The sequence below is a fragment of the Lissotriton vulgaris genome, chromosome 5 (genome assembly GCF_964263255.1).
Source record: "Lissotriton vulgaris chromosome 5, aLisVul1.2, whole genome shotgun sequence".
Taxonomy (NCBI): domain Eukaryota; kingdom Metazoa; phylum Chordata; class Amphibia; order Caudata; family Salamandridae; genus Lissotriton; species Lissotriton vulgaris.
This window is the reverse complement of record NC_141693.1, coordinates 727,897,798-727,925,137: the sequence shown is the minus strand read 5'-3', so window position 1 is coordinate 727,925,137 and position 27,340 is coordinate 727,897,798. Positions and strand designations below refer to the sequence as shown.

General features: G+C 46.2%; 1 protein-coding gene across 1 annotated transcript in view; it reads left to right on the top strand.

Annotated features, from left to right (window-relative positions):
* Positions 1–27,340, top strand: part of VAMP3 (vesicle associated membrane protein 3) — a 308,881-nt gene that overhangs the window by 174,659 nt on the left and 106,882 nt on the right. The window lies entirely within an intron of this gene.

Below are 27,340 nucleotides of genomic sequence, written 5' to 3'. Positions count from 1 at the left end.
TTGTTGAATCATTTTTGGTTCATAACATTGGCTTACTAACTACTGTTAGATTTGGGGGTCTCTAGTTGGCAGAGGTAGGTACCTTTGATCAAATAGGGACCCTTGCATCTAGTCAGGATGATCGGGTACACTCCTAAAATAACCCCTACTCACCCCCTTGGTAGCTTGGCATGTGCAGACAGGCTTATCTCAGAGGCAGTGTCTAAGGCATTTGTGAACACATACAGTAACCCAGTGACACTACAGATGGACACCACACAAGTTGTGGTATAAAAACAAGTATTTTTATATGGACTTAATACAAGACCACAAACAACAAAAATCCACAATATTGTACTTAAAGATGGTAGAATGAACTTAGCTCTCTTATGATGTAAAATGTGACACTTTGAGTCAATGTACCTTTGTGACACTTTGAGTCAATGTACCTTTGGATGCGTAACGCTATACAACAAAAGTGTTGCAGGGAAAGTGATGCATCTGTACCTTACACATAAGAACGGTGATGCATCGGGTCTCTACTGATGCATAGGGGATGCATCTGTTCTTCTCGGCGTGGGGAGGTGATGCGTTGGTTTCTTACTGCTCTTCCATGGCGATGCAGTGAAGATCCAGTGCAATGAACAAAAATGGCATCTTCTCCTTAATGGGACACGATAGGTGCACGCCCGCCAGCCGTGCGGCGACTCAATGATTCTTCTGAGCCGCCACAGGTCCTGCTACACGCTTCCCGGTGATGCGTCTGGTGTGACGTCGATCCTCTTCTCCAGTGATGCAAGGCGCTTCGGCAACAATGCGACAGCTTGCGGTGGCGACACGCTTTCCCAGCGATGCAGCTCCTAGGCTCCGACTCGGACCGGGCATCTGGCAGGTCTTTGTATTGTGTTGCAAAGCTATAAAAATGTATGTTTTGTGTCCATTGGCCATCAACAGTTTATGCACAGATCCTGAAATAACTGCTAATTTATCCAGCTGTTATGCCAGTTGCTCTGAAGGTAATAAACACTATGGTGTGTTTAGGAATAGTCAACAGCCCAGGCCATGATTGAGTTCCATGGTAAATGTTGAGATGAACATTTTGATATCCATTGAACGTTATTGTACAGCTATCCGTTCCGCCTAAGTCCTGGTGTTCCTTTCGACTTTACACTGGATGGCACCTCAGTTCTTTACTGCTTTGGCATTGTGAGAAATCTTATGTAATTTGTTTTCATGCTGCATAGTGAATGTTTTTAAATTGCCATTTACTGGAAAATGCTTTTACTAATTTACTCTTGAAATGTGGTGTTCCTAGTAGCAATACCATCAAGTTCTTAATTGGTTTGTAAGCTTCTTAGATCAGTGCTTTCCGACCATCAACCTGGACCCTTTCTGATCCCAAACCTTGAAGCTCACTAAGGGGTTGCCACAGGGCTCTTGTTTGAGCCGGACCCTGTTGTATACCTATGTGGCCCCCCTTGCTAAAGTCATCCGGGATACGGCTGAACACCTTTCTCCTAGGCGTACGATGCACAACTACTCCTGTCCTTTGATAAAGACATGGAGTTAGTTGACCAGTGCTTTGCTAGGGGAATGTTAGCCATATCAGAGTGGATGTCGGGACTTTTTTTTACAGCTAAATGCGACAAAAATTGAAATTTTGCTGTTTGGCGCTGCATAAACCGCCTTGTCCCCTGTGTGGTGGCCAACAGTGATGGGCCCTGCTCCCTCTCCAGCCTCTGTTGCACAGTTCTCTATGATGGACCAATTTTGACCACTGTATGGACCTGCTACCATACGCTGAGCCTTCTGCGTAGTGTTTCCATGGCTGCCCCTTTCTGTACGCAGAACCTTTATTCAGGCTCTGATTATTGGCCGCCTTGACTACGGCAATGCCTTATTGGAAGCTGTAAACTTAGATTGCAAATTGACCAGAATGTGGCCGCTCACCTGGCCTTTAAGAAACCACCTTGTACCTCCCCTGGACCATTGTTGAAACTTCTCCACTGGCTCCCCATACGCCAGAGAATTACATTTAAGCTAGGTTGACTCGCCCATAAAGCTTTATATGGTGTGAGCCCAAGCTATCTGGCAGACAAGTTAAAATTTTACAGTCCAAATCGGCGGCTCAGGTCAGAAGGCAAGGGGCTGTTAGTGGTCCCTCGCTTTAGGAAAATTCCATCAGGAGGCAAAACTGTGGCCTATCTGGTTCCGAAATACTGGAATACTCTACCGAAAGACCTACGTAAATGCCCCAGCCATATCTGCTTCAGAAAACTCCTGAAAACTGAATTATTCAAAGTTTAATCTGTGGTAGTTTGTGCCTGTTTGACTCTCGCTCTCCTGTAGTGCGTAGACACCCCTTCGGGGGTGATTCCTGCACTTTATAAATCTACTACATGCATACATGGAAGTAATTGCTCTTTTAAGGCATTCAGTCTACACTTTTTCGTATTGGACTTTTCAAGGATTATCAGTTGCAGTGTTTTAGATAAGCAACTTATTACAAAACAGCACACCAACCACTGCAAACGTCGCTAGTGAATGATTAACAAAACATAGGAAGGAATAGATGTTCTGTAGGGATGGGAGGCTAGTATGTCATAACTGAATTATGAGGAATAGCTCCGCATAGAAATTTTTTTTTCATAAAATGTATATTGTTAGACAATTTGCTATCATTGGCAATTACTTTAATTTCAAAAAGAGACTAAAGCATCAACTGTTGGAATCTTCCTTGAATAGAGCCTTAATTTTGGACCTTCATGAATGGCACTGTTTTTTGTTTAAATCTTCTTTATTAACAATTTGAACATTATTAATGAATCATATAATCGGAGCAGCGCTCATGCATCAAGTGGAAGAAAACAGAAAATGTATTGCCAATAGCGCGATGCCCAATACCCAGTAGCAACAGAGAAAACAGATGTGGATTATGGTGAGTACTTCAAACCATGAGTCAATATCCCATGTAGGGTAGAGCAGTGCTGGTGAGTCAAGGCACCGGGTAGCATGTGAACGAATTGGGTATAGTGCAGTTCGAACCCACCTTGGGAGATAGGACAGAACAAAATGAGGACAACCTAAGTCAAGGAGGGGAAAGGGGGGGGAGTCGCTTAAGACCTGCTTACGCATCTAGCATAGCTGGGGGGGGCCACAACCTACCAGGACCTGGAGGCAATGAGGCTCTGAAACAGAAGGGCCAAGGCAGCTCGGGTGTCAGCCCTACCCTACACTCCCGCCAACGGGGGATGTATCCTGAATAACTACCCCATGTAGCGTATTCGGGTCTCCTGTGCCAGTGACCATCTCCTGGTGCTTGGAAACCATTGTGTCCCACCGAGGCGCTAGGGGGAATGTGCAAACGCCAAGCAGGTCCTCTCTACGCAGTGCCACACCCTCCGCCTGAGCCCAGTTAAGAGCAGGGATCGGCGCCAGGCAAGTGGGTGGGGCGACAGGGGATTTTCAGTGCCTGGTGATGAAACGTTTGGCTGTTATTAAACCCAGGTCTAGAAATCGTATGGTAGCTCTATATTTTTTGTTTCTGCTGAAGAGGTGCAGCACATGGGCCTTCCAATTAGTGGGAATGGTGCGGGAGGTACAAGTTGTGAGGGTGACTGTCACATTATTCCAATGGATAGTCAGGACCGGGCAACACCGAAGCATATGGAGAATGTCGGCATCTAACAGCAGTCAGCGGGGACAAACCGCTTCAGTGCGAAAGAAGTACCTGTTGATTTGAGCTGGAGTAAGGTAGGCCCTGTGTAGTACAAAGAATTGAATTTGAATCGTTGGTTACGGGGAACGTAGGTTGGGCTGCCCCGAACAACTGCCCATTCTCTATCTGTAAACTCCCTCCCCAGGGCACCCTCCCAATGAAGTCGAGTGAGGTCTACTTCTGTGTGTTGTCGAAGAGAAGATGCGTACCAGCGCATAAGGTGTCATGTCCCCATCACATGAAGGTATTGCTAAGTGTGACGCGTGGGAGGTTCCTGAGTGATTGTACCCCATTTAGACGTTAACAAGGCTATGTAGTAGAAACTACTCAGGGCGCAGGTTGTCCTCCGCCATGACTTCCTGGTACGGGATAAGAGTGGTGTCTTGAAAAAGGTCTCCCACGTCCTGTATCCCTACCGAGGCCCAGTGATGCAACTCAGTTGCCGTCGTGTAGGTTTCTCCCCGTGGAGTTCCCAGCAGTGGGATAGCGTTGCATACGGAATGGTGGTTCTGGTGAGGAAGAGACCCCAATGGAAGCACTTGTACGTTACATTGAGTAGGAGAGTATCGGGGTGTCTGGACTTGGAGCAAGAATGGAAAATTCGTAAAAGGCTGGTTGCAAAGAAGCTGATTCTGGTAAATAACTGGAGGATATCCACCTGGTGATCCATTGCAGTAGGTAGGCCAGGTAGTAATGCTCAAAATTGGGTATCGCTAGGCCACCTAGCTCAGTAGGCAGATACATTTTTCCCATGGACACTTTGTGGCGTGATGTCCCCCATATAAAGTCTCGTACAACCTTTTCCCACTGTCTGAAGAAAGGGGGAATTGGGTATCGCTAGGCCACCTAGCTCAGTAGGCAGATACATTTTTCCCATGGACACTTTGTGGCGTGATGTCCCCCATATAAAGTCTCGTACAACCTTTTCCCACTGTCTGAAGAAAGGGGGAGCAATGATAAGGGGAAAAGTGGTGAAGTAGTAGATAAGGCGGGGAAGAACCACCATTTTGACAATTGCAATTCTCCCAGAGATTGCCAATAGGAGAGTCCTCCAGAAATTCATCTGCGACTGGATCGCCGTACTAGCCCGGAGCACGTTTCCATAAAAATAATAGACCTTGGTATGATGAAGTCAGACCCTTAATAAGTGAAAAGGGTCGACGCACCAGGCCACTGGTGGTCCCGCCCTCCCCCAAGATCAGGAGAATTTGCCATAAAGGGAGAAAGTATAGATTTGGCTGAACTAACTCGCAGTCCCGAGGCGCAAAATGGCTAAGGGCTTGATCAAGTGAGGGGGGGATATTATGGAGGTCGGATCATATACCAGCCAGTCATCTGCGTATTGCGAAATGGTGTGAGTACCGTCTCCTAGCTCAATCCCCATGTCAACGTGAGAGCGGATATGGACTGCCAACGGCGCCACTGCCAACAGGAGCAAAAGCGGGGACAACTGGCATTCCTGCCGGGTTCCACGCCGCACCCGAATTGGGACTGAAAGATAGGGCCCTATCCGAATCCAGACCGATGGTTTACGATTCAGCAGTTGTACCAAACGAAGGAAATGGGGACCAACCCCAAAACGAGCCAGAACGACAAAAAGGAAATTGCAAGCCAGCGAATTGAAGCCCTTCTCAAGGTCCAACACAATGCAGCCTGAGCGTGGCCAGCCGATCGGGTCATATTCTACCAGCCGAAAGTAGCGACGTAGGTTCAGGGTCGTATTACGCTGTGGAATGAAGCCATTCAAGTCAGAATGGACTAGGGCAGGGACTAGCGGGGCAGTCGATTGGCCAGGGCTTTTGCCAGGATCTTATAATCTGTGTTGAATATTGCAATCGGTCAATAGGAACCGGGAGACGTGGGGTCCTTACCAGGTTTCAACAAGGATACCACATTAGCGGTATGCGAGGTCTGGGGTAGAGTGCCATCCGAAATTGCCTCGGTGTACTTTGAATGGAGATGTGGCACCAAATGTTCCGCATAGGTTTTGAAGAACCCGACCGGGAGACTATGTAGTCCTGGCTTTTTACTGGAGGAGAAGGACCACAATGCGTCTCGTATTTCGTCTTCTGTTAGGGGGGGGGGCGGGGAGTCCAGGTCCAGAAACTGGTCCACTGTAAGAGTGGGCAATTTCACAGTGTTCCGAGTAAGAACGGGCTGAATGCCCCACATTATGACACCTCAGTCGGTCCAGGCATGCCTCCCGTTCGGTATGGGCAGCGCCCAGGCACTGCTGTCGATCTGGGCTGTTTATGGCCTGTCTCGAGTAGGTGCAGCTGCCCCTCAATGCGGGATTGGGAGGTGTCTAGCTGTCTGCGGATATTCCACGTTCGTCGCAGACAATGTCCCCTAATTACTGCGTTAAAGGTCTCCCATTCTGTGAGAACAAAGTCCGTGGAACCTGTATTCAGTGCTAAATAACTAGCTATTGCCGATTCCAGGGAACTCTGGAAAAGGGGGTCCTTAACCGCGGTCGGCAGGCGCCAGGCTGGAACTGGATGAAGTTGCGCCTCCCAGTCCAGGAACATCACCATGGGGTAGTGATTGGAATGTGTCCGACCAAGATAATCGTCTGTATCAAAGGAAGGAGGGCTGAGGACACAAGTATACGATCAAGACGCACATGCAACTTATGGACCAAGTAATAAAAGAAGTATATTCTGGAGTGTGGATGGCGTTCGCACCAGATGTCCGAAAGAGCCCAATTGTCCATTCAGGATTTTAAGAGCTGTGCATTGGAAAAAGCTGTAGTATTAGTGAGATCGGGAAAGGAGCAGTCAAGAGAGACATCAAGCCCTGCGTTAGTCGCCCCCTAGGAGCCACGGGATATCCCTCCACCGGAGCAGTATCTTCGATAGATCTCTAAGAAAGGCACCCTGCGTGACATTCAGTGCATATAATGAGGCCAACAAGATCGGTTGGCTGTTCAACCTGCCACTCACTAAGACGTAGCGCCCCATTGGGTGTCCCAAGACCTCTCCTCCCATGGAACCCCCGCCTAAACCCATATCGTCACCCCTCTAGCCATGGACGAATAGTTGGTACTGTATACTTGGCCCCATCAGCGACAGCGCAAGCGGGTAGCTTCAATAGTCATCAGGTGTGTCTCCTGCAAAAGCGCTACACTCGTCTTGCGGTGTTGCAATGTGGCGTAGATGGCGTATTGCTTGGAGGGTGTACGAATGCTCCTGACAATTCAAGTTATATTCAGATCTGTCATCTAGATCAACGGATATCAGTATACCCTACCCGTAAACTATGGCACCCCTGTGTGATAAACGCACTCTGAGGGGAAAGGCGTAGAGGCAGTAGGTCTGTAGGTATGGTGACTCATGTAGGGGGAAGAAAATAATAATAATGTATGACTATAAAAAAATAACCTTGAAACAAGAAAAGAGCGGGACCCCAGCATGAGGAACTTCCCAAACAATCATGCCAAGTCATGGCTACTAAACTAGTGTTGTTGTACGATTTCTGGGGGAGGTAGACCTATGAAAGGGAGGAGACGATGGAAAGACTGTCCCCTACAGTTACCCCAAGAGAGCACGAGATAGAGCATCCAGGTATTACTAAGAATGGCATGTCCTGGAGTGTCACTGCGTTCTAGCATAAACTAAAGTCCGATAATGCCATCTGCAGTTTGCAGGGTGACTCCCTGGAGCGGGGGAGGAATCTGCATCCAAGGACCATTCAGGTGTGGATTCAGTGGCTCCAGATTTTGGCAGAGAGGCAGTGGAGTCAACCGGGGATGGAGATCTGCTAGACTGAAGGGCCACCATCGTCTGCAGGACCCCTGGCGCTCCAGTCTGATTTTGTCGGGACTGGGGCGTTTACCTTGGGTCCCATATCTCGTTCTTTTTCCCCAGAAGGCGCCCATGAAACTGGGTTATCAGATGATTTGGGTGCCGCCGCCAGCCCCAGTTCCTCGAGCCAGTCCCCTGCGGGGGAGTCAAAATACTTTGTGTTGCCGTCTCTAATAACTCACAGGTGGGCCGGGAAGAGTAAGGAGTAGCGACGGTCCAGATCACGTAGTTGTTTCTTTACTATGGTGAAGGTGGTTCGTCTCCTTTGTCCTGAGCCATGTAATCGGGAAAGAGGGAGACTGTGATGTTTTGTACCTTCAGGCCGGGGTGTTTGCCCAGCTCCCATAGAATAGCATCTCTGTCCCTGAAGTTCATACCCCGAAATGGAAATGGACGAGGGCGAGCCCCAGGAGAGGGCCTGCAAGCAGGTATTTGGTGGGCCCGTACCACTACTAATTGTGGGAAGAGCGATCCTGGCGGGCCTGAGTACTTTCATCCAGGCTTCCGTGAAGATCTTCTGGTCCCATCCCTCCGCCCCTTCAGGAAGGTCGACCATGTGTAAATTATTCCAGTGTGTATGACCCTCCACGTCATCCACCTTCTCCTCCAGGGTGCAAACCCGGTCGAGTAGATCTTGAAGCGCGGAGGAGCAGTTCCGGGATCTGAGTTGAAGATCTGTTAGCATAGCCTCTGCGCCGTGAAATTGGTCTGAGAGTTTGTGTTGGTCAGCCCGGAGGAGTGTAAAATCCGAGGTGATAGTATCTATCCGGCCTTCCAGGGAGGTGCGGGTCTGGTCCAAGGCGTTGCCGATCTGCTCAACCGCCGCTAGTACAGAGTCCAATTTGGTTGCAATTTCAGGCTGACTCATCTCAGCCCCAGATCCTGGGGTTTTGAGCAGTGTCCCAGCCTGGCCCCCAGGGGGCACATTCTAGTGTAGTTCCTATTTTCCCTATAGGCCCTGCGCATTGGAATAACAAACAGCAGTGTAGACGTAGGAGTGCGGTCTTCTAGGTCTCTACTGACTATGTTAGACTTAATTGGGTTTGTACCAGCTAGCTCCGAGGTCACTGGAAACTTTCTTGACTGAATAGGAAGTGATCAGCTTCCCTGGCTCAGACAAGAAGGGATTCAGTTTTCCAACAACCGCATTAACATGACAACTCTGCTCCTCAGAATAAGAGTCAATCTCTAGAGTCGTGTGAAACAATAGACAGCTATTTCACTCAGTCTGTAGTGGAGAATTACTTTCACCAGTATGCAGAGAATAGAGAGACGGGCGTTTTCAATAAAAGGTATTATTTATTGAACAGTCTTTCTTCTCATGCAAGAGAAATGAATTGCCACAATTGCAAGACTTGTTATTATAAAGAGTACGTACAGTAAAAGGAGTATTGCGAAATAATACTGTAAAAGCATTGATATGGTTTCTTAGCCATACGATAGTTAAAATGAATAAAATATATACATTCATATATACAGTTGGCTTACGTCCTCAACTGGTGCTTCTTACTACGCCTACCCCGGTGTACCTGACCTAAGCCTAATACTTGGGAGGGAGTAAGTGAGTAGCAGTTTAAGTTAAGTTGGTTTTGCCAAGGGTTTGCTTCAAGAATTCTCTCTAAGGGTTTAGTCAACACCGTACCTCTGGAATAGAATGTTGGAGGTCTGGTATCTCCTCTCAGGGCTCGATATTCCAGTTACCCGCGAGGGTAGGCTGGAAACGCCGGAGCTGGATTTTCTCTGCAGGAGAAAAGACAGCTTCTTTCTCAGCGCGTCAAGGCGGAGGAGGGGCAGCGTCCGTGGGCTTCTCGCATCTGCTGGGCTCTGCAAGGGACAGCTGTTCTGCTCCTGTATTCACCACCACCATCGCGTTTGCTTAAGGCAACGTTGGTATTATTTATACCTGAGAGGTGCCTTGTTTGACGTAAGTTTTTGGACATAAGACGTCAATAAAGATGTCACTAAGAACTGGTCATTCTTACAGTGCTTGCAAGAGTTCTATTACTAATCAAAACAAAGCAAGCGGGGCTGTCCCCGGTTGCTGGGGGTTTTATCTGTTGAAAGAACTCTGTGTGTTATCTAGGAATCTAAGGAAGTGGCTTCTGCTGTGTCATGTACTGTAATGAGCTGCAGAGACGAGTTACTGAAATATGGCTCTGATCGTTTATGCCATCATAGGGATATATATTGATTTTAGCCGTATAGGGGCATAAGGTCACAATATTGATCGGGGTCCTAGATAGAACACAACACCCACTCCACGAATTTATGTCCATCAAATTACTAAAAACTAAAGCAATAACATGCACGTGTAATACTTCCCACCCCAAAATACATATTGCATTTGAAATGGCGTATATGAAATACATGAGAGTATAGGCACTGTACGTTTTTAAGCATAGAAATCATTCAAAAATGATTGCATATGTAATCAGTTGAACGATTTTGCGAAAAATTACACATGAAATGTCTCTTAATGCAGATAAGAAGGGCGAGACTATTTCATCACATATAAATGCAATTGCTGTAAAATGTGCTAGAGGCCGAGGTAAAGTTTTTGTCTCTAGATCTACTAAAAATAGAAGTTCTATTCTTCATGAATAGTTCTACTTTAAGCAAAAGTCTTTGTGCCAAAAAAAAAGGTAAATATTTTGAAAAATGTTCCATTCAAAAATATTTCATGGTGAACGGGGGAATAGTTCAGTTCAGTTCAGTTCATATAGTCTTTATTTCGAATAAAAATTCATAAAAGACAGCAATATAAAAACATTATCAACATTTCATCATTTTACAATTTACAATGGAACCCCAGGTATAAAGGAATTTATCTTCAGCAATATACAAACATTAAAAAGTCAAATTAATTTAAAAGGGATTGCAAGTTCTTTGCGCGAATCAGCCTCGTCCACCCCAAGAATTTGGCAACACAGATCACCGGTTTTTCAGTGCGCATCTCACGTAATTTCAACAGGGCTACACGATATCCCCCACAATTTAAAGTTTTACAAATTGGTTTCAACCATTTTAATCGAGGCAAACGATATGCTGGGCATGCAAAGAATAGATGACCAATACTTTCAACCTGATCAGGACAAAAAGGGCATTTATTACTTGTATTCTTTGCCCACTTTGCAGTAAAGGAGTTGATCGGCAATGTACCCACCCGAAACTGATGAAACAGCTTACGGTCAAGGGTTTTGCATATCAAATCCCAGTAGGGCTCAAGGGACGGTGTTATCTTGTGTGTTAAAAACAGTCCCGTTAGGCTATTTTCTGATGAAAGAGAGACCAGAGCAGATTTCTTTGCAGCCCAATATAGCTCTTTGAATTCCACTTTAGATGGAAACCTAGAACATTCGGGATGTAGCCATAATTCGGGGAGGCCCATAGAGTACAATATTTGTTTGACCTCCCGTAACCATGGAATTTTCTGAGCACCCCATAATAATCTAATCTCGCCCAGCTCATGGGCGAAAAGACTAAGCTCTTGGGTCGTCCAAAGACGTCGCCAAAGAGCAACAAGGCGATACTGTGCCATCTCATCCAGCGGTCTGCAGCCTAAATCTAAAAACAAAGGTTTTATGGGTGACGATTGAGGAAGCCCCACTAAATTACGAAAAAACCAGGGCTAAACTCTGGGATGCCCTTAGACTCATGGGCCTTCCACCCGAACTATTAGAGCTGGTCAGGCGCTTACATGAGGATAACTTTGCCCGTGTAAGATGGGGGAAACAGGGTCAGGTGACCGCTAGCTTCCCTGTCGAACGTGGGGTCCGGCAGGGTTGCGTGTTGGCCCCTACCTTGTTTCTCCTGTTTATAAATCGGGTGGTTGCATTCTTTAGCGAAACTCAAACAGACGCTCCAACCCTGGGTGGTTCAAAGTATCCCATGTTAATATTCGCCGACGACACCCTGCTCCTTTCCAAGACTCGGAGCGGTTTACAAACAGCTCTAAATAGATTTGCAGAATTTTGTACAGAAAATGACCTTCAGATTAATGCTGATAAAACTAAATTCATGGTTTTTAACAAAAATAAACAAATTAAAAGTTCATTTTTATTAGAAGGTGTCCCAATTGAACAGGTCAAAGTCATGTCTTACTTGGGCGTGACTCTTGATCACCAACTTACTTGGAACCCTCAGTTGGAGGTTTTAATTCTTAAATTTGTTCGCCTTACAGGATGCTTGTTGAAGGAACAAAAAAACGGGGGAATAGAGTTCCAAACGCTTTGCAGTAGTTTTTGTTTGTCAAAACTGAAGGCCGAATTCAGAGTTCATGGGAACGCTGTGCGCCGGAATGCTTTCCAAAAATCATAGTTTCTGTTCAGGGGAGAACATCATATCAGACAAGCTCTCAAAGAATAGGTCTACATATTCAGGTGACAGTTCAACCAAGTTCGATAATGCTGTAACTTGGCAGGTGTGAGAATGATCGTTATCTTCGATGTCTGGATCAGCAATGCTCACAGAAGGCTGTACCTGGGTGATGTTGCTTTTATTAACCGCTTCACTGCCGCCACCTAGTCGTAGCGCGGGAGTCTCAACAAATGCAGTCATCAGGATTGGTAGCTGCTGGGGACAACACGATGCATGAGCCGTTACAGGACTTAGCAAAGTATCAATATCCATTGGTACTGCTGATGGTAGTGCAAGACAGGTGTCTAACACGCATTTTTCTCCGCATAGCATACATCGAAGCACAGGTAAGATGCAGGTCTGCCATATAGGTCTGAATGAAAGAAACCAGGTCATGTTCAGATCGCTCAGCCTTGCCAATCCAAGGACTCTAGTTATTCGGTCCCGTTAGCGTATTGCTAGGATCGTTTCTTCCATCCTTGCCGGAGTCATGTCTGTGTTTTGGCTTGCCATATCGGAGCAGGAGGGTCAAAATAAAATGCCTGCTACAAGTCCCAAAATTAGTGGTATGCCGCCAAAGACTGAGTGGACAAAATGGGGAATAATGCCCAGAATTGATTTGAATAGTGTTAAGTCCCGAAAAAATTGTCTTAAATGCGTTTGAGATACCAATGGCATCCGACATATTTAGGATTTGGCTTAGCATTTCTGGGAAATGCGCGGGGCAATTTGTTGATAAAAGTTCATGTATCTCTGAAGCTGTCCTTGCAACTTGGAGATCATGCGTCTCTTTTGATGACGTGATGGGCACTGTTGTCTGTAAAAGCACAGACTTCATTCTGCTTAAAGTATCAATTCGTATAGAAGAGACATTCAAAGGAGGCCAAATCGGCGTCTCTGAATCTCCAGGGCCGTTTGGAAACCATGCTTTCATACAGCAAGTGACCATGGAAGTCACGCTTACGGGATATGCTTTCCCTGGCACCAAGCCACAACAGCTGTGATCTGTTATTGGAATGTAACTCCCGTTAAAAAGCTGCCTAAAGCTCTATCTGTGTTGCAGGTGTGACGTGCTGGTGGCATGAAAGGTTGTTTGAAGTCCCTTCACAGGCCCCGTGTAAATTAATACCCTGGCACAAAAGTATACCGCTTAGTGAATGTTTGCAATTTTCACCACTAAGAAATACATTTTTGTCGTTGTCACTATAGCATGTGTGTGTATATGGTAATTTCCATGATGACTTAATGTACCCTTTACCCAATCGTTCATACTGGCCTGTCGGTATATACTCAAGGCAATTTTTAAATCGGAAAGTTATTGGAATTGTGATAATCCCGTATATTATCCATTCAATGACAGGTCTTTCTGACATTGTCAATGGTAATCTCTCAAGTTTTTCGATGCTCAGGATTGTATAGTCTGCTCCTTTCTGTGCCAAACTGATTTGTTTATCAGTAAGGTTAAAGATAGAAAACGATGACGTTGTGTTGATTAGACGCCATGGCACATAGCCTGAACGGAGATTTTGCAGCGTCCAGCCTAGCTGTACAATAGAACGTAATTGTGACTGGCCATGTTGTAACATTAGCAAGTCTTTATCTATTATATCGATGGCAGATGATACAATACTGTCCAGTGAATATATTCTGGAGGACAGTCATTAACCCATTGTCCACAACAGAGTGATTTTTCCAAATTAATACGATCAATTTCTCGCACTTTTTCAGCTGTTTCAATTTGGATTACTTTCCATGCCTCGTTGTATGCCGCATATACACTTGCCGCTATGAAACGTTTTTGACGCTGTTTGCGTGGTCCCATAATGAAATCGCGCAAGTCAGCACCATCTTTAAGTAAAGATAAATGTTGCTTAATTTCTGCCAGTGTGGATGATTCTAGCCATTCAAGGCACAGTTTCCCTACACTGTATGTTGTTACTATCCCTGGATGTTGTCTCTGGGAGTATCTAGGGTCTGGTCTGGTCATTTTTGACCCCTGTGTTTTGTTCAGGAATCTATCTGGACAGTTATTCGTGTCAGTAGGCCAGATTAACCACTTTTTCCAATCAGGATGTGTTCTGTTTAGATGTAAAATTTTTGATACTTCTTTTTCAATATCTATGGTTGTATTATCCGGTATTGGCTTTGGAATAGACGTTTTGTTAAGGTCTTTAATTTTAGCTAGGCCAAGACAGGTTGTTGGTGAATTGTCATATAAGAACATTATTTGTTCTGGGATCATGCAGGCTCGAAATAATGCTTCTAGACCTTGTACCTGCCAATCTTTTGGACCCCAGATGGTTTTTGTTTCAATGTTGTTTTTCCAGAAATCAAAACCAAATGTAATCATTTTTTCATAAAATGCTTCTGAATATATCAATTTAGTATTTGTCAGCATTGTTTTCGTCCCTGTTTTATCCAACAGTTTATAATAAAACGTTTCTGCATCACTTGTGTTAAACCCTGAGAAGTATTGGAATTTCTCATAGAATGTTTTTGAACTACTTTTAGGTGGAGTAGCACAATGTTCCCATTGGTTATATTTAAAAACATTTCTAGGTTGTGCAGATTTATGTAAGTAGTGGTCTCCGTAATGTGAAAAACAGTACATCTGTTCATAATTAGATGAACCTTGTAAATAATCATGTTCTGTAAATTTTGCTGACAACACTAAATCCGACATCATATTATTTATACTTTCAAAATCCCAATCATCAGAGAATGTACTTGGTTTTACAAAGTCACTTAATGAAACCTTGAACTGGTGAGGATATTTCAAGATCTCGACCGGGCCATTTACTTAATAGTCAGTCTTGTCCCACACTACCCCGCCGGGTATTGGAATGGCTGTGACATTTACTGATGATAGTCCTCTTTTCTTAACGTGAGATGATTTGTGAGGTTTCAGAACTAAGTTGATGTTCTGACTTGCTGTGTCCATTGAACTGTATTTCCCCTCAATGAATTTTCCTAAACAAAGTATCATGATGAGCCAAAGCAGGAGGAAAAATACACCCAGCCCAAACCAAAACTCTAACCATGGAGAAATAAGATAAGTTTCCTTGAGTTGATGAAAGAGTTCTGTTGCCTTTTCTTTAAAAGTCTTTGTTTCTGGCGTCACTTCAGGGTCGTTTTGATCTTCAGAAAAGTTGTCGAAGTTGATGAAGTAGCCAGAGGCAGTTCTGTCGATTGTTGGAATTGTTTTCTCCATTTGCTTTTCATTAGCACATTCTGATGCCACATCATTGTAGACTGGAGTTTCATGACAAACTGCTTCAATCTGTGTTTCAAGAGGCACGAGTTCCATGGCTTTATTGCATAGTCCTTCTCTGTGCACTGCAGGTTTATCAAATGTGATTAGTCTTTCAGTTTGAACCTCTTGGATTGTTGCAAATTTGGGTATTCTGTTTCTCGGGAGTCCACTTGGCCTACTGTTGATTATAGGCCACACGATTGTGGTTTTACCAGGTCGATTGATACAACTCTGTTCTCCTTTTTACCAGCAAGGGGGGTAGTACTACTGACCTTGTTCCGTTGATTGCTAAGACAGGTACTGCTTTTCTGTAAGAAGGCCCAAATTCCTTCTTCACCGCTATTTTCCCTCTGACCAGATCCCCAATTTCTGGAATCCAGACAGGTCTTGCTGGGACTAGTGGTATGTCTTCAGTGGTAGTTGGCTGTTGCTTTATTTTTATGTTGCTTAAGGATTTTCTTGTTTCATTCAAGTCCTGTAAAACAGCCAAACGTTCTTTGATGTCAAAGTCTTTATTTTTATCTTTTACCACTGAAGCCTGACTATCAAGATCCTGAACATGCATTCTAGTTCCGAACAATAGTTCGTACGGGCTGAAACCTTTTTAGAGAATTTCTTGGCAAATTATTAAGACTACGTTGGACACTTATTAAATGTTTGACCCACCCATCACCCGAAACTAATACCTTCGCTGTTACAGATTGCTTTATGTCTCTGTTTTTTCTTTCCACTACACTGTTTCCCTCAGGGTGAAATGGACAAGAGAATCGCAACCCAATGCCCATACTGGTCATGGCCTCCTTATAAGCTCGAGAGCTGAAAGCAGGACCCTGGTCAGAATGAAACATGGCAATTGCGTATGTGCCGATAAAGACTCGCAGATCTTTTATAACAGTTTTGGCGTCAGCCGAGCGCTGGGGCCACATTTATATAGTGAAGGTAGTCTTAAACAATTAATAGGACGCTGGATTGCAAATAGACAACATTATGCTACCTACATACAAGGCCATGGCATTACTCCGCTTGACTCATTGCTGCGATCTCTGTCCCAGTCCGGACAGTTCTTTACATATTTATAGTGGTGCAGGCTCATTCCTGGCCACCAGTACTCTGATTGTAATTCAGTCAAAGATTCCTTCATCTGTTTGTGCCTTGGACCTTCACCCATGTGTGCGTCTGCTATTAGTAACTTTCTCCGGTTCATGTTTGGAATTACCCTATCCCCCACTCCAGGGATTCGAGCAAAAGGAACGGAGTTTGCATCAATTACGTATGCATAATTGAGTGTATAGTTCACGGGTAGTGCTGCACAGCTGCCTTTTGAAGACGTTTTTACTGCCAGCATGGTTTCCCCGTCTATATATTTTTCTGAACGCTTTTTTGTGGCTACGGAAGCCGGTTTAGTTGCTTCCGCTATGACTGTATTAGCCAATAAATTCCCTGCAACGTGAACGCCACCACGTTGATGACTGTGTATCACGTGAGTCTTTTGTAGTTCTTTCTGTAAAAGAACTTCTTGTTTCCAAAGCATTTTATGCTTGATTGTGGTACCTGTGTCATCTTTGTAATCATTTTGAACCCAGTTCTGCAACTCATTATTGTAAGAGTTGACGCAAAAATGCGAATCGCACACGATTAGTGTCGGCAATTCACATTCTGCATTTTCAAGCACCATCTTTAAAGATCTGATTTCAGTTCGCTGAGCCGAAAATGTTCTAAGTGATTCAGTTTTTGTTATTTTCGGTCTTAATTTACCGCAGAGGCAGCGACCTTTAACAATCGCGCAGGCTTCATCGTAGGATTTATTTTCTATATTGTAATGCTGTACTAATCTGTCTGTATAGATTATACAGGAGTACTGTTGTAGAGGAAGAATTTCGATTGGCAGAGGATATTCTTTTTCATAAGTTAAATCATTCCGTTTTTTCATGTGCGGGGCGAAATAGTATTTCACCTCTTCTGCAGCAAGAGAATTTTCCCACTGTATCCATTTCGGATCCAGTGACACTGTACGCAGGTTTACTGGGCTGAATAGTGCCTCGAAGGCGGATTCTGCTGTGAGAACAGTGATCCTTTTGCCTTGTGCTAGTTCTCGTTCTTTCGCTATAGCAGTTTGCACTGCTTTCACAGTATTTTCTATGAGACTGAATGTTTTTTCTGCTTGTGTGTACAAGTGAGATTTGTAAGCTATTGGTACAGTTTCTCCCTCATTAGAGGTCAGGTACGTGAATCCGCATCTTCCTGGGATGACTCGGATTACAAGGTTGCGTGTATTGTCACGTGTTTCTAATTTTGTTTTTGCTAACATGTCTGTTTGCAATGATCTCAAAATTTGTGTGTTTTTCAGTCCAGTTGATTGGTTTAAAATCAGGTTTAATCAATTCGTAGAGAGGTTTAACCCTCTCTGCATAATTTAGAACGCATGTTCTTCCGAAATTCAGGAAGCCTAGAATCGATTGTAAGTTCTTCAGCGTTTTTGGTGCTTGGAGTACAGCGCACTTCTCTAAGAAGTTGTCCGCTAGGCTTTTTCCTTCACTTGATAATTTGTATCCTAATAAGACTGTCAGGTGGGCAATTCTTGACTTTTTAAAGTTGAATTTGTAACCTTCTGCAGCAAACCCAAGTATTATGGTGTTCACCCTTTTGAAGTGAGTATCCAAGTCGTCGTCTGTTAGATAGATGTCCTCGACCTAAGATAATGCCTCATCATCATATATTTGTAGTAACTCTGTTACTCTTGCTGAGAATAGTCCTGGGCTGTTCTTGAATCCCAGTGGGAGCCTACAGAAATTTTTCTGTGACCCCATTATTGAGAAAGCGGTCAAGTATCTGCTTTCTGGTGCAATATTTTGACAAAAGAACCCATTAGATATGTCTAATGTCGTTTTATATTTTTTTCGAACTACGTTATTCATTAGTGCAGCACTATGCAAATTTTGTACTGCAAATGTTTTGCAACATGAGTTAAGGTGTCTGTAGTCCAAGACTAGACGATACGAATCGTCCGGTTTGGAGACAGGAAACAAAGGATTGTTCATTTGAGAGGTGCATGTTTCAATCATCCCCTTTTATTCAAGTTGATCTAAAATCTCCATGACCTGTTTTTAGCTTCTTGCTTAATTGGGTACTGCCTTTGTGCAGTTGGTTGACATTTTAACTGGATTTTGTGAGGAGGAGAGTCCTCATCCCATCCTACATGATTCTTATATAATGCTGGTGCCTGGGCTACTGCCCATTTCCTTGCATATATATATATTTAGTGTGAATTGGAATGTGATTTGAGAAGGCAGGCATAATCATTTCTTCGCCGTGAGGGCACTCCCTGACAAACTCCGGGGGCCAATCTTTCTCAGCTAACAGGATGTCATAGCCTTTTGAGAGGTTATCCCAAAATAGACCCCTTATTTTCCTAGTCTTATCTCCCTCTATACGCAGTGTTATTTCGTATATCTTATGAGGTTCGCTAACTCTGGTGTCGGCAGTTTCTACTTGAATGTATTCATTCGTGTCCACTGTCTCCAGATGACTCATCAGGATCTTGCGAGCTATGGTGATTTCTGCTGCACTGTCTAGCATCGTCTGTGCCCACTCCCCGTTTTTCAGCTGTGTCCTCAGTATTCTCGGTATGTTCGATTACTCTAATACTGGCTACCTTCTGTCTTGGAAATTGTAATTTTTTATTTTGAGCAGGTTCCTTGTCTTTGGACTTGGTGTGCTCTCCTGGGTCTGACCGTCCTCTTCTTTCCGATTTCTGCGAAAAAGATCGAGAGGAACGTGTATCAATACTTTGATATCTATCGGGCTTCTTCAAATTATCCCTATTTCTAAGGTCATATCTTTTCTCAGAGTGCTCCCTCTGGGGAGACTGGTGTTCTCGAGTCGGAGTTCTTTCCCTCAGTCGAGGAGACTGGACTGGAAAACGTTTTCTTTGGGAGTGTATTGTTCATTTCCATCCCAATTCTTTTTAGGAGTGTTTAGATTATTTTTAATAAATAATTTTTCAGGATTTTCGAGTAGTTGAGGTTTTACTGGTTTCCCACCCAAACTATCTCTACCTAATCCTTCATAGCATTTTTCTATAATTCTGGCAAGCTCAATTGGTTGATCTGTTATATCGGTTTCCTTCAATTTCTGGCGGATCGCCACAGATGCTGCTTCTCCTTTTATGTTGGCTAGTAATATAGCCGAGACCTGCTTGAAGTCTTTCAGTAATTTCATACCAAGAGTTAAAGCAGGTTCTGGACCGTATTCATTCTGAATTTGTTTTAGCACATCCGGTATTACCGCCATGGACGGAACACCATGTGTTTTTGTGTAAATGGAAGCAAAAACTGTACCCCAAGTGTCACAGTCCTCCACATGTGGTGCGACCCCCATTGGAAGGCAGATGGTCAGAATTCTGTGTTTCTCAATAGGGGTAGTATTCGGAAATACTGCCTCTATTTGAGTTATTTTCTGCTCTAACCAGAAAGGATTTTGTTCCCGTTTTATGGGTGTTTTACCAAGACATGATTGTGTATGTTCTGTGGTGTAATTTTATTTGTGTTCCCCTGATGAGGGGTCAGCTGTGGAACATTAACAGCTTTTTGGACTGTTGCAGTCCGCATTACATATTGGACTAATTGTCTATGTATTTTAATTATTGTTTTTAGCTGTGCTAAAAGATCTTCTTTTGACATTCTTGCAATGTCTGGATGTGGTGTGTAGCTGGCTAGAACCGGCCACATTGCTCCTGGTCTACCTAGTGGACCGAGCCTGGTAATATCATTGTGTTTTAGGGCGCCTTTAAACCAGAGCAGGTGCTCTTGGTATTTTAATGGGATTTCAATCTCCTTGAAAGGAGCGTACTCATCCGGTGGATCCTCTATTTTGTAATAGTGGAATTCGTGTGTTGTAGCGTTTGCCGCTGGAAATTTTATCCAAGAGTAGAATACCTCTGTCTGCCGATATTCGTGTGCCTCTATCACCAAGACGACTGTGCCACCTTGTGTGGTCAGTCCGTTTTCCATAAGTTTTAACGTTATGGTTTTTCTTATGTTGACCGGAATGATAATCGCACCCGGTTCATTAATTCCTGTAACATCGGGACCCTGCTCAGTCGCATTTACTGCGGCTTCAGCGGTTCCGTTGTTTTCTTCTGACATTGTATAAATGAAAGTTTTGCAGAGCAGGTCTCCAAGGAGACAAAGATTAGGTGCACAATATTTTGGAACACTGTGTTCGAGGCATGAGGGCTGCTGAATTCATATCTGTGCATAGATCGCCGCCTAGGGTTGGGTCCGGATGATTGCACATTGTTGTCCTGGAAGAGTCTTCGAAGTATCACGAGATAGGTGGCTCCTCCCCTGGACTACAGTGCGCATGGGCATCCTCTCCATCCCCAGATTGTTTTTTTCCGCCATTGGGTTCGGATGTCTAATCTCTTACTCCAGTTACTTAACTTTTACTCTTCTGTTCCTAAGGCAAAAGGCCTTCTTAGCGTCGGTATTGTATCGTTTGGTGCCTGGCCCTTTCGGTTCTTCGATCGGCGTCGAAAAAAGATTCTCTCGACGACTCAGGCCCAGACTACATCGACGATGGAATGGACCCCGTTTAAGCGGTGTCCAGTGTGTAATTCAAAATACTCGAACTTAGATGTGCACCCAGTGTGCAACACTTGTTTGTCCCCCGACCACGACGAGTCAAAATGTTTCGCCTGCTCGAGGTTCCGATCAAAGAAAACTATTAAACTTCGACGCGAGGCAGTCGGCCCAACAGTCGGCTCCAGCACCTGCGAACATCTTCGATGCCGGGGACGAGGAACTCTTCCAAGATGAGGATGAGGCGGAAGATGACGTTCCCGAAGAAATGTCGGAACCGGCGTCGGAGCAAGACTCCAATTTCGAAGTGGACGAACCAGACGAGGAGATCGGCCGCGACCAGGATGTCGTCGAGGTAGGGGACGACTATCAGGCCCTTGCGGCCGTTGATGACGACTCCGGTGGAGAACAGAGTCCGCCCGTAGTTCCAGGGCCTATCATTGACGCTCAGCCCGCTCCGGCTCCGGTCGAGGCATCGCCGAAAGGCCTTAGCCATGATCCATCCTTTCGGTCTACAGCCCCGCGACATAGCCAGGCTAAGACCCTTTCAAAGGAGCCATCGGTCGATTCCGTGAAATCGAAACCGAAACAGACGGAGACGAAATCGAAACCACTCAAAATGGTGGTCGGTTTAACGTCGACGCCCGCCTCGAAGGTTGTCATCGATCCTTCGGCGCCGAAGATGCCCGTCGGCGCCAAGACTGGGACTCCGAAGCAGGGCTCTACCACCAAGACCGTCGCCTCGAAGGCCTCGGCGCCGGTGTCTGCGTCCACTACCAAACATAGCGAGAAAGGCAAGGGCCAGCCACCCCTCTCGGGACTCCAGGCTGGGCTGGCGAAGAGGGTCGAAGCCACGGCCAAGGACGCCCCAAAATTATCGTCGACGCCCAAAGACGGAGGCGCACAGCGCAAGGAGGTCGATTCAACGCGCTCAAGCGAGCGACCTACACAGGCGTCGAAAAAACACGAAGCCGGCGCTTCCGGTTCGAAGCAGGCTGAATCGACGCCACTTAAGTTTGGCCTTCCGCCTACTGCACGTCCAAAGACTCAAGAGGCTTCCAGGGTGGCGAAGGTGTCCTCACATACACAGGTCGTCTATCATGAGCCTTCTTACGACAACCAAACGAAACTAGTTATTAAGTCTGAGTCGGGCAGGCTTATCGTCCACAAGCGGAAGATCGCGCCTGAACATCCTTTGGAGGGTTACAAAATACCCCTCAAAAAGAAGATGGCCTCCAGCACCTCTCCGGTTCTTGTTGAACCTCTTCAGGACTACTCGCACCATACTGTTCATTCTCCGACACAAAGTGAGGAAGACTTAACTGCGGACTATAGCCAAATGGGCTTCTCTTACAATACTGACACTGATCAGGATGTCTCAAATCAATGGTCAGGGGCAGCGGATCAAGGCGATGACCCTGATGACCCCCATACCGCCCCAGACTCTCAGTCCTACAATGTCAAACAATCTCCAACTGAGGACACTGCTGCGTTCAATGCATTGATAGAGCGCGCAGCCCTCAATCATGACGTCGAAATGCATGCTGAGCCAGTGGATGAAGATTTCTTGTTCGACACCTTCTCCACATCTGAACGCTCCACCAAGACTCTGCCCATGCTTAAGGGGGTCCTCAAACATGCCACAGCCATTTTCAAGGAGCCAACAAAAGCCAGGGTTATCAATCCACGGATCGACAAAAAATACAGGCCTGCTCCAGTGGACCCCACCTACATCAAAGGCCAGCTCCCCTTGGACTCCCTTGTGGTGGCTAACGCACGCAAAAGGGCTAACTCTCAATCAATGGGAGACGCTCCCCCTCCGGACAAAGAGTCCAAAATCTTTGAGGCGTCTGGGAAGCGGGTGGCAGCGCAGGCCGCTAACACTTGGAGAATAGCCAATACACAGGCCCTGTTGGCTAGGTACGACAGGGCGCACTACGACACCCTAGAACAGTTAATGCAGCACATGCCTGATATGTACAGAGAGGCTGCGGAAATGGTTATACAAGAGGGTAAACTGATCTCCAATGCGTCCATCAAGTGCGCACTGGACGCAGCGGACACTGCAGCAAGGGCGATCAATACTAGCGTGATGCTGCGACGCCACGCATGGCTGCGCATCTCTGGGTTTAAACCCGAGATCCAAACTACTCTTCTCAACCAGCCGGTTAATCCGGACTTCCTGTTTGGACCCGATGTTGACGCAACACTCGAAAAAAGACACTGAGACGGCAAAGTCCATGGGTGCTCTCCAGTCACAGCAGTTTCGGAGCGGTTCCTTTCGTCGCTCCGGTAACAGGGGAGCTACAAGAGGACAGGCTCTACAGCACTCCCAGTACGCCAAGGGCAACACGCAGTCTGCATACACTAAAAACGCCAGAGGTGGATACCGTGGGAACAGCGCCAAAGGGAGAGGCCGCGGCAATAACAACGCCAGGTCCTCCACTCCCAACAAACAGTGACTTCTTGTCACTGCCGCCGACCATCTAACACCTGTCGGGGGGGAGACTTCAGCAGTTCCTGCCACTCTGGGAAAACATCACAACAGACAGGTGGGTGAGACAACTTATCCGTTACGGCTATTGTCTAGAACTGACCTCCACCCCCCCAACATACCCCCAAGAAACCGTCCTATGTCCGCAGAGCAATCGCACTTATTGAAGCAAGAAGTTCTCTCCATGCTGCAAAAAGGAGCCATAGAACTGGTGCCTGCCGAAGAAAGGGGTGCAGGGGTGTACTCCCTGTACTTCTTGATTCCAAAAAAGGGCGGGTCCCTAAGGCCCATTCTAGACCTCAGACCCCTCAACCAATACATCCTCTTGGAGCACTTTCACATGCTAACTTTACAACAAGTCCTGCCGCTGCTCAGTCAGAGCGACTTCCTAGCCACCCTGGACCTCAAGGATGCGTATTTCCACATTCCCATTCACCCGAGTCACAAAAAATATCTCAGGTTCACAGTCAACGGTCAGCATTACCAATTCAAAGTCCTGCCATTTGGGGTCACTACCGCTCCCAGGGTTTTCACCAAGTGCTTGGCAACTGTGGCAGCGCACTTGCGCAGGGAAGGTATTCACGTGTATCCCTACCTGGACGACTGGCTAGTCCAGGCAAGGTTTGCCATACAGTGTGGCCACGACATGTCGCGGACCATTCACCTCCTTCACAGTCTAGGGTTCTCTCTCAACTACACAAAGTCTCACCTGCAGCCAGCCCATGTGCAACAGTACCTGGGGGCGTCAATAAACACCCAGTCGGCCACGGCGCAGCCGGCCGCAGCCAGGGTCAACAGCATGCAAGCGCTCATCCGGAGGTTCCGCCCTCAGCAATCCCTCCCAGCACAGGTTTTCATGCAACTGATCGGCATGATGGCATCCTGCATATTCATAGTCCCGCACGCGAGGCTGCACATGCGACCCCTTCAAGAATGCTTAGCCCGTCAGTGGAACCAGGCTCATGGACATCTAAAAGACCTAGTGTTGGTGACCGGTCGTGCTTACAACTCTCTGCATTGGTGGAACCCCCAAAACCTTTGCAGGGGACGACCGTTCCAGGAGCCTGTCCCACAAATAGTGCTGACGACGGACGCATCTCTCCAGGGTTGGGGGGCGCATGTCCTCCACTACACAGTGCAGGGGCTATGGACTGCTCAACAGCAGAGGATGCATATCAATGTGTTGGAACTCATGGCGATCTTCATGGCACTAAGGGCATTCAAGTTGCACCTGTGCAACAAGGTCGTGTTAGTCCGGACGGACAACATGACCGCCATGTATTACATCCAGAAGCAGGGGGGCACGCACTCCCCGCAGCTGTCTCACCTAGCCCAGAGCATATGGAAGTGGGCCATTCAGAGGAACATCTTCCTCATGGCGGAGCATCTCCCAGGTGTCAACAACCAGATGGCGGACCTGCTCAGCAGGCACAGTCATCAAATGCACGAGTGGGAGATCAACCCGTCGGTTCTCCTTCCGTACTTCCAGCAGTGGGGTCATCCAGACATCGACCTGTTCGCCACAAGCGAGAACGCAAAATGCCCAAACTTCGCCGCCAGGTTCCCACACCCGCAGTCTCAAGGCAATGCGATATGGATGAACTGGTCAGGCAGATTTGCGTACGCTTTTCCGCCAGCCCCCCCTCATACCTCTGGTGGTGCGCAAACTGTGACAGCACTCCATGACCCTCATCCTGGTTGCTCCAACATGGGCACGGCAAGCTTGGTACACCAGGTTCCTGGAACTTTCAGTGGTGCCTCACCAGCGGCTGCACCTCACTCCCAGCCTCCTCACGCAGAGCCATGGCGACATTCAGCACCCAGATCCACAACAGCTGAACCTTGCGATTTGGCTCCTGAGGTCATAGAGTTTGGATACCTAAACTTGCCTCCTGAGTGTATGGACATCATCAAGGAGGCAAGGCGACCAACTACCAGGGCCTGCTATGCGGCCAAATGGAAGCGGTTTGTTGTTTACTGCTCCAGCAATAACGTTAACCCATTGGACGCATCTACGCAAAACATCATATGTTACTTGTTGCATCTGTACCGATGCAACCTGGCGTACAGTTCCATCAGGATCCATCTAGCGGCCATAGCCGCTTACCTTCAAAACAGGCAACACCTTTCTGTTTTTAGGGTACCAGCCATTAAAGCCTTTTTGGAAGGGCTTAAAAGAGTGATCCCTCCCAGACACCCCCCTTCACCAGTCTGGAACTTAAATATCGTTCTCACCAGACTCATGGGGCCACCCTTTGAGCCACTCCATTCCTGTGACATACAGTTCCTCACCTGGAAGGTGGCCTTCCTGATAGCTATTACATCCCTGCGGAGGGTCAGTGAGCTGCAAGCCCTCACGATTCAGGAACCCTACCTGCAAATCCATGCAAATAGAGTGGTGCTTCGCACCAACCCTAAATTCATGCCAAAAGTGGTTTCGCAGTTCCACATCTATCAAAACGTAGAACTGCCCGTTTTCTTTCCTAACCCAGATTCGGTGGCAGACAGAGCACTGCACACCTTAGATGTCAAAAGAGCTCTCCTGTATTACATCGACAGGACAAAAGACTTTCGAAAGACTAAACAGCTATTCGTTGCATTCTCTCCACAACATAAAGGCAACCCGATCTCCAAATCAGGTATAGCCAGGTGGATTGTTAAATGTATCCAGATCTGTTATCAGAAAGCTAAACGCACACTAACAGTTCCCCCTAGAGCGCATTCCACACGCAAATTGGGGGCCTCCATGGCTTTCCTGGGTAATATTCCTCTAGAGGACATATGTAGAGCAGCCACATGGACCACTATACATACATTTACCAAACACTACTGCGTAGATGTACACTCCAAACAGCAAGCTGCTGTAGGTCAGGCTGTTCCCAAGACTCTTTCAGACTGCTGCAGCTGGCACGGGCACCCGCAAGTAAGGAGGAAACTGCTATTTATTCTATGCACAGATATGAATTCAGCAGCCCTCATGCCTCGAACGGAATATGCTACTTACCAGTATGCATCTGTTCTTGGCATGAAGGGCTGCTGACATTCATATCGCCCGCCCTCCTCCCCGGTGCCTGTCGCAGCTGCAGCTCTCAGAAGCATTTTCAGGCATGGTCATCACTTTCAGTATTACACTCCATCTCTGCCACAATGGCGAAAAACAATCTGGGGATGGAGAGGATGCCCATGCGCACTGTAGTCCAGGGGAGGAGCCACCTATCTCGTGATACTTCGAAGACTCTTCCAGGGCAACAATGTGCAATCATCCGGACCCAACACTAGGCGGCGATCTATGCACAGATATGAATGTCAGCAGCCCTTCATGCCAAGAACAGATGCATACTGGTAAGTAGCATATTCCATCCTTCAACGTTGAATAAACCAGAGCTTTACATAGGAATCTCTTCCTACTAAGTTCGGGTGGATTTTAACCTTTCACCCACTCCAGACGTCTATTGGAGTATTTACGGGAGAAAGTCTGTGTGAAAAAGCACGACTGAGTTACTCTAACGTCTTGCGTTAGTTTTATCGCCTTACCAAACGTTGGGCGCCATGTAGTGTAGTTCCTATTTTCCCTATAGGCCCTGCGCATTGGAATAACATAAACAGCAGTGTAGACGTAGGAGTGCGGTCTTCTAGGTCTCTACTGACAATGTTAGACTTAATTGGGTTTGTACCAGCTAGCTCAGAGGTCACTGGAAACTTTCTTACTGAATAGGAAGTGATCAGCTTCCCTGGCTCAGACAAGAAGGGATTCAGTTTTCCCACAACCGCATTAACATTACAACTTTGCTCCTCAGAATAAGAGTCGATCTCTAGAGTCGTGTGACACAATAGACAGCTATTTCACTCAGTCAGTAGTGCAGAATTACTTTCACCAGTATGCAGAGAATAGAGAGACGGGCGTTTTCAATAAAAGGTATTATTTATTGAACAGTCTTTCTTCTAATGCAAGAGAAATGAATTGCCACAATTGCAAGACTTGTTATTATGAAGAGTACGTAAAGTAAAAGGAGTATTGCGAAATAATACTGTAAAAGCATTGATATGGTTTCTTAGCCATACAATAGTTAAAATGAATAAAATATATACATTCATATATGCATTTGGCTAACGTCCTCAACTGGTGCTTCTAACTACGCCTACCCCGGTGTACCTGAC